General features: G+C 42.0%; 1 non-coding gene across 1 annotated transcript; it reads right to left on the bottom strand.

Annotated features, from left to right (window-relative positions):
* Positions 1 to 6,557: 6,557 nt before the first annotated feature.
* On the bottom strand, positions 6,558 to 6,661 carry LOC112774603 (small nucleolar RNA R71). The gene has a single exon (XR_003189082.1). It is a non-coding gene; the product is annotated as a small nucleolar RNA R71 (small nucleolar RNA).
* Positions 6,662 to 8,677: the final 2,016 nt, after the last annotated feature.

The following is an 8,677-nucleotide window of genomic DNA, read 5'->3' on the forward strand; positions in this document are numbered from 1 at the left end:
AAGCATGTCTGGACATACAAAGTCTGTCAACTGAAGCCGCCATTATGGGTAACGGCTTACGAGAGGGGCCTTTTAGTCACTCAATATCGAAAAAACATCCCACCTCCCTGAATGACGTGCAAGAACGAGCAGAGAAATACATCAACATGGAGAAAACTCTCGACTAGGAGAGACCTCAAAATCAGGATTCTCCTACTCCTCCCGAGATAAGGACAAAGAGTATAAGAAAACATAAGATCATCATGGAGAAAAGATTAAAAATACCACAATTACACCCCTCTTCGGGTGTCTCTTGTAGATGTCTATCGAGAAGTATGCCATACTGAAAAGATACCCACAGCTCACCCGCTTAAAAGCAAGAAAGATACCCACAGCTCGACTTGAAAAATGTCATAGAAAAACTGGTAAGAGAAGGAAAACTAGATCCATATTTAGCCAACCGAACAGATGAGCCAAGAAAAAGAAGAAGGGACGAAGATGTGGGATGAACTGAACGACCACCTCGTACACCAGAGAGACATGTCCATATGATACACGGAGGATTTGCGAGAGGAGGAATCTCTAAATCATCTCGCAAAAGACATCTTAAAGAGGTATATCATATTGATGGAGGAGAAGAAGCACCCGACATCCCTACTATCACTTTCACTAAAGAGGATGCAGTTGGCATCATATCGGGACATGACGATCCTATGGTCATCACTATCATGTTGGCCAACGCTAATCTCCATCGCACACTGGTAGACCAGGGAAGCTCGGCTGATATCTTATTCAAAACCGCCTTCGACAAACTCGGCTTGGAAGAAAAAGAACTCAGAGCATACCCGAACAGCCTATTCGGGCTGGGAGACACTCCAATCTAACCACTTGGATACATCTCACTGCACACAACCTTTGGAAAAGGAAACCGGTCAAGAACACTCAATATAGACTACATCGTGGTCGACGTGAGTTCAGCCTACAATGCCCTAATAGGACGGACAACGTTAAATCAGCTCGGCGCAGTAGTCTTGACCCCACACTTGTGCATGAAGTTCCCAACCACAGAAGGAATAGCTATGATAAAAGCAGACCAGAAGACGGCACGCCTATGTTACAACGAAAGTTTAAACCTTAGAAGCAGAGGAGAAGAAATCCACACCATCGAACTCGGAGGAGTTCGAGGGCGGGAAGAACTTCGTCCACAACCCAAAGGCGAAATAGAAAAAGTCCAAATCAGAGATGTCCTAGACAAAACAACTAATATCGGCACAATCCTAAAATGAGACATAAAAGAATCACTCATACAGTTCTTATGAGACAATATCGACCTCTTTGCATGGAAGGCCGCAGACATGCCAGGCATAGACCCTAAGTTAATGTGCCACAAGTTAGTAGTCTACCCAGGATCTCAGCCAATACAGCAGAGACATAGAAAGCTCAGACCAGAACGATCCCGAGCTGTGGAAGAGCAGGTACAAGCACTACTGGAGGCAGGATTCATAAGAGAAGTTAAGTACCCACTATGGCTAGCTAATGTCGTCCTGGTAAAAAAATAAATAGGAAGTGGCGGATGTGCACCGACTACACTGATCTCAACAAAGCCTGCCCCAAAGATCCTTATCCACTCCCAAGTATCGATGCCCTGGTAGATGCCTCCTCCAGATACAAATACCTCTCATTTTTGGACGCCTATTCGGGATACAATTAAATCCCGATGTACCCACCTGACCAAGAAAAAACCTCATTTTTAACGCCGAAAGCAAACTACTGCTACATCGTCATGCCATTCGGACTCAAAAACGCATGAGCCACTTATCAAAGATTAATCAATAAGGTCTTCACAGATCACATCGGGAAAATCATGGAAGTATACGTGGACAACATGTTAATAAAAATCCAAAGCGAAGAGTCGTTGCTGTCCGACCTCACCCAAGTATTCGACACTATAAGAATGCATGGTATGCGACTTAACCCTGCAAAATGCACCTTCACAGTAGAAGTTGGCAAATTCTTGGGTTTTATGCTCACACAAAGAGGAATTGAGGCAAATCCAGATAAATGCCAGGCCATACTCAACATGAAGAGTCTGACCAGCGTTAAAGAGGTACAATAACTCAATGGAAGATTGGCAGCCTTGTCCAGATTTCTAGCTGGATCGGCAATAAGATCTCTCCCCTTCTATGCAACTCTAAGGAAGGGAAAGAGGTTTAAATGGACAACAGATTGCGAGCAGGACTTCCAGGCTTTCAAAAGGTTCTTGGGACAACCATCTATTCTAACTCGGCCATGAGAAGGAGAACCACTTGTTTTATACCTCGCAGTAGGAAATCGGGCAATAGCCTCAGCACTGGTCCGAGAAGATGACAATGGACAACAACCTATATACTTCATCAGCAAAGCATTACAAGGGTCCGAATTGAACTATCAAAAGATAGAAAAATTCGCTTATTCTCTCATACTAACATCTCGATGACTCCGCCCATATTTCCAAGCCCACATCATCAAGATTCGGACCAACCAGCACATAAAAAGCATTCTGTAGAAAATAGACTTAGCAGGGAGAATCTTACAATGGGTAGTCGAGTTGTCCGAATTTGACCTTCAATATGAAGGTCGAACAGCCATCAAATCACAATATCTGGCTGACTTCATTGCAGAGTTTACGGACATCCCAGAAATATCTACAGAGTGGAATCTCTACATAGACGGCTCCTCAAACAAAACCAGAAGTGGCGTAGGCGTGATAATTGAAAGCGACCAGGGAACCCAAATTGAACTTTTCCTCAAATTCGGGTTTCCTGCCTCAAACTACCAAGCTGAGTATGAGGCACTACTAGCTGGTTTGAAGCTGGCTAAGGAGGTTGGAGCTCAAAAGCTTATCATCTTCAGTGACTCACAGGTAGTCACCTCACGAATAGCAGGGAGTTACCAAGCCAAGGATGCTGTTCACACCCTGGGCTGAGCTATCCGACCCGAGATGTTTAGTGACAAAGCGACCGACCTCTTCAGGTCAGGCTATTCGACCTCTTCTCAAAGAGGTCGGCCAAATCGACAGGAAAGCCCAATAAAGGGCCCAAATAGAGGAACACGACCCAAATCCACAGGTCGTCCAAGCCTATAGAGATAAGGGCGATTCCCTTGAAGATAAGCTTACCTCAACTCAAAGATAAAGATAAGATAAGATAACTAACTTATCTTATCTAGAAAGGTCACTCTACAACCACTATAAATAAATTGGAGCACCCAGGTATAACTCATACTCTGATTCTACAATAAACCTGTTTAATACCCGTACTAACTGATGCCAAGGCATCTTAGGCTAGTTTCACTAGCATTTTTCTGTTAGTTTTAGTTGTTTTATGCATTTTCTTGAGCTTAAAGTAACCAAAAATGGTTAAATGAAGAACAAAGCAATGAACCATCCAAACAGTATGATTTTAATGCAAATTCCATTTGTTTTAGTTATATTACTTGAATGCTATGAATGGAAGAATTCTCATGAAATTTTGCAAGACTTTGATGCAATTGTTTGGATGATTTCAGGGAAGAAAAGGCTAAGCAAGGAAGCAACAAAATCAATAAAGGAAGCTTGAATATCACATGTGGAGTTTAAGTTCCAGTTTAAGCCTAAACTGGAGCTTAAACGCCAGAATCATGAAGGCTAAGAAATGCTGGAATTGAAGTTTAACCTCCAGTTTAACCTTAAACTGGAGGTTAAACGCCAGAATGAAAAGTCTCACCAAAGAAGCATTCCACGTTTAACCTCCAGTTTGACCTCAAACTGGAGGTTAAACGCCAGAATGATAATGCACTCAGGAAGGAGTTCCACGTTTAACCTCCAGTTTAACCTTAAACTGGAGGTTAAACGCCAGAATGGGAAAAGCACCAGGGAGCTATTTCCACGTTTAAGCTCCAGTTTGACCTCAAACTGGAGCTTAAACGTGTTCGACCAAGTTTTCTCCTCCAGGGTTGCTCTCTCCATTTCCACGTTTAAGCTCCAGTTTGACCTCAAACTGGAGCTTAAACGTGTTCGACACCTCCAGGGCTATCCTTCTAAGCTTCCACGTTTAACCTCCAGTTTAACCTTAAACTGGAGGTTAAACGTGTTCGACCTCCAGGATGCCTCCTTCCATTTCCACGTTTAACCTCCAGTTTAACCTTAAACTGGAGGTTAAACGTGTTCGACCTCCAGGGCTGCCCTTCCTATATCCACGTTTAAGCTTCAGTTTAACCTTAAACTGAAGCTTAAACGTGTTCGACTACATGACTCTCCAGGGCTGCCTTCTTCCATTTCCACGTTTAAGCTTCAGTTTAACCTTAAACTGAAGCTTAAACGTGCTTCTACAAAAGGCCTCACTGGAAGTGTCTGGCGTTTAAGCTGCAGTTTAAGCTTAAACTGCAACTTAAACGCCACTCTTGGAAAAGGTTTCTGGGCCAAAAATAGTGCGGTTTAAGTTAGTCTTTGAGCACACACATTAACTTAAACTTATTCTGGTATGAAACCCAATTGAATATCATGGTTTATGGGATTGGGCCTGAAGGATTGATGAGTCTGAAATTTCAATTTGTTGAGTCATGTGTCATTATTTGATTATCACTAATTTGGCTCAATGAATGTTACAGAATTTGGATCAACAGCCTCATCAAGATTATGGATCATAAACCCAAGGCAAAAGGAAAGCAGGGAGAGGCCTCAAAGCCCAAGAAACACAACAGAAGCTCAATATAGAAAGTGTATAAATAGGATAGAATTTAAGTTAGAAAAGGACTTGGAGACTTTTGGAACTTTTACTTTTGCATTTAGCTAGTTTTCGTTTCTTTGTAATTGAATTGAGAGCTATGACTCACTAAACCCCCTTTCATTGGGTTAGGGAGCTCTATTGTAATTCAATGAATCAATAATAGTTTATCTTCTTCTTCAATCTTTTCTCTTGAATTTTGTTAGAAAGCTTCTCGTTCTAATTCCATTGGGTAGTTGTCTTGGGAAAGAAACTACCCATAATTGGAATCCTTCGGAACCTTGGGAAAGGAATGGAGGATTCATGCTAGAGAAGCTTTCTCACAGTGAATTGGATTGGGGTTTGGATGGATATTGTGACATGTAATCCTACCAAATTGTGGTTCATGAAACTGTGTGGTATAATCAGTGATCGAGCATCATCTCTTCTTATGAACATTTAAACCAAGGGATTGGGAATTTGTTTGTTTTTAGAGAGAATTGGTGAGCCAAGGGATTGGGATCCAATCATATAAGATTGCCAAGCAAAATTCAATGAATGCATTGGTTGAGGAAGAGATATACATGTTTTGATTCGGAGATCTCAATATCTCCTAACACCCAATGAATTCCCCATTTCTGATTTCCACTTTCTCTTTACATTCTGCAACTCAATTCATGCAATCACCCCCATTCCCTTTTAATTTCAGCAATTTAGTTTCTGCTCTTTAATTCATGCAATTTAAGATTCCGCCATTTCAATTTCTTGTCATTTACTTTTCCCGCCAATTTTACATTCCGCAATTCTCATCTAAATCTTGATTCCGCTCAACTAGAACACACTTCTAATCCGAATTGCTCACTCAACCAATCCTTGTGGGATTCGACCTCACTCTATTGTGAGTTTTTACTTGACGATAACCGGTGCACTTGCCGGAAGGAATTTTGCCGATCGTGCAATTTCCTAAATCGTAGCATAACTAGTTTATGTGCATCAAGTTTATGGCGCCGTTGCCGGGGATTGGTTTTCGATTGACAATTCTCAAATTGGAAGTTAACTAGATTGAGCATTTTTTTTTGTTTTGATTAATTCAGTACAAGTTACTTGTTGAATTTTAATTTCTGCACATGTTTTCTTTCTTTATGCCTTTAAATTCAAGCAACTAACCCACTGACTCACTAACTGTTTGAATTAATTCCTCAATTGCTCTAACCATACTCTTCCATTAACCAGGAGTATTTCACTTGTTTGTTGCCTGTGTTGTGTTCTTGTATGACAGGTAGGAGAGGAGAGACATCAACTCCTCCATATACCGAACCAGAGAGGACCCTTCATAGACTGAGAAGGGAAGCAAGAGGGAAGAGAGTACTGGGAGAAGAGGAATCTGAAGGAGAATCTGAGGACAATTTTGAGGAAGCTCTAGATCTCAACATGGATAGAGAAGTTCACAACCATGAGAGAGCTGATGGAAACAATGCCATTCCTGAGAGGAGGGTTCTTAGTTCATACATAAACCCAACCTCTGGGAATTGTGGTAGCAGCATTCAGAAACCACCCATTCAGGCCAACAATTTTGAACTCAAACCACAGCTAATATCACTTGTGGAGAATCATTGTTCATTTGGTGGGAGTGCTAATGAAGATCCCAACCAACATCTCACAAAATTCCTGAGAATTTGTGACACTGTGAAGTCCAATGGAGTCCAGGAAGATGCCTATAAACTGCTTTTATTCCCATTTTCACTTAGGGACAAAGCAGCTAAGTGGCTGGAATCATTCCCAAGGGGGAGTCTAACAACATGGGATGAGGTGGAAAGCAAGTTTCTGGCACGTTTCTACCCCCCACAAAAGGTCAATAGGCTTCGATCCGAGGTTCAGACTTTTAGACAACAAGATGGTGAAACTCTCTACGAGGCATGGGAGAGATTCAAGGATTTGACAAGGAAATGCCCACCAGACATGTTCCATGATTGGGTGCAATTGCATATTTTCTATGATGGACTGTCTTATGAATCAAGGAAGGCTGTAGACCATTCATCAGGAGGTTCATTGAACAGGAAAAAGACTGTGGAAGAGGCCATTGAAGTGATTGAGACAGTGGCTGAGAATGAGTACTACTATGCATCAGAAAGGCACAACACTAAGGGAGTCATGGAGCTGAACCATGTTGATACAATTCTAGCCCAAAACAAGGTGTTTGCCAAGCAACTAGCAGAGCTTACCAGGCAATTAGAAACAAAGCAAGTAGCTGCAATACACACACAAGATCAAGAGGAAGTAAGCATTGAAGGAGGTGATTGGGAAGAGGCCAACTATGTGGGAAACCAACAAAGGCAATCATATGATCCACACTCCAACACTTACAACCCAGGATGGAAAAATCACCCAAACTTTGGGTGGGGGAACCAACAGACCCAACCACAAAACCACAAGCCTTACAACCACAACCAACATAACAATTCCACATACCAAAACTCCAACCAAAGATCATACCAAGCCACACAAAACACTTACTCCCAACCATCATATCATGGCCAAAATAATCAACCTACCCAACCTAATCCGAACCAACAATTTCAAGATCAATTAAACCGGATAGAAGGAATGATGGCAACCATGAGTCAAGACATAACCGAATTGAAAAGCTTCAGGGATGATGTGAGAGCTACCTTAAGGAACCATGGTGAAAAACTCAAGAGGATAGAGTCTCAAGTAGGAGAGCTATCTCAACAGACCCCGAAATCAACTGCAGTGTTCCCTAGTGACACAGAAAAGAATCCAAAAGGGGAACAAAAGAGAGTGAGATGGGAAGAATGCAAGGCCATCACCATATTGAAGGAAGTCTCAGAAGAAGAAGGAATCAGGCCCTCAGAGCAGGAGTCAGAAATCTTGAAGGAAGGTGTGGAAGAAGCTAAGCAGGAAAGTGAAACTGAGCAAGCCAAGGAACTGCAAAAAGGCATGCTGGAAATATACCAACCAAAAGCACCATTTCCTCAGAGGTTAGGAGGAGGTGAAAAAGGGAAAACCTATTCAAGGTTTTTAGAGACATTTAACTCTCTCCATGTCAATATTCCCTTTCTTGAGATTCTCCATCAAATGCCTACACACATCAAGTATTTAAAGGAATTGTTAAGCAAGAAAAGAGTTTTGAATGGAGGACAAACGATAACAATGAACAAAGAATGCAGTGCTCTCATCAAGAAGGACACACTCTCTAAGAAAACGGACCCAGGAAGTTTTCATATCCCTTGCATCATAGGGGAAACAAAAATTGACAGAGGATTCTGTGATCTAGGAGCTAGCATAAATGTGATGCCTCTAACTCTTATGAAGAGGCTACAACTGAATGAGGTGAGATCCACTGATGTAATCATACAACTGGCTGACAAAACTCAGAAGCAAGCTGAAGGGGTAGTTGAAAATGTGCTGGTGAAAGTGGGGGATTATTACTTCCCCACAGACTTTGTCATTGTGGACATGGAGGAAAGCTACTTACACCCTATCATTCTGGGCAGACCATTTCTAGCCACTACTAGAGCGCTCATAGATGTAGAACAAGGAGAGCTAATTCTGAGAATACATGATGAACAGCTCATTTTCAAAGTTTTCAAACCTGCATCTGAGCCTGAACCAGAACCTGAAAAGCCTAAGGATGATAGTAGCCATCGGTGTTTGGAGGAAAGTAATCCAGCAGCTGAAACTCTGAAACAGTCCTTGGAAAGCAAACAAGAATTGCAAGAGTTAAAGCCACAAGAATCAACAGAAACAGATCAGAAGGATCCTCCCGGCATAAGGGTCAATGAAGAAAGCTTCAAGAGAAAGGGAAGAATTGTAAAGAAATTGCCAAGAGGGTGGAGAAACAAGAAAATTCCCACTGAAGGTTTCTCTCCGGGAGATAAAGTGATATCAAGTCATTATCTGCCAATCCCACCTGGCCTCAAAACAATTCCTTCCCAGCGCCCTCAAGTGTTCACAAT

This window comes from Arachis hypogaea, chromosome 18 (assembly GCF_003086295.3).
Source record: "Arachis hypogaea cultivar Tifrunner chromosome 18, arahy.Tifrunner.gnm2.J5K5, whole genome shotgun sequence".
Taxonomy (NCBI): domain Eukaryota; kingdom Viridiplantae; phylum Streptophyta; class Magnoliopsida; order Fabales; family Fabaceae; genus Arachis; species Arachis hypogaea.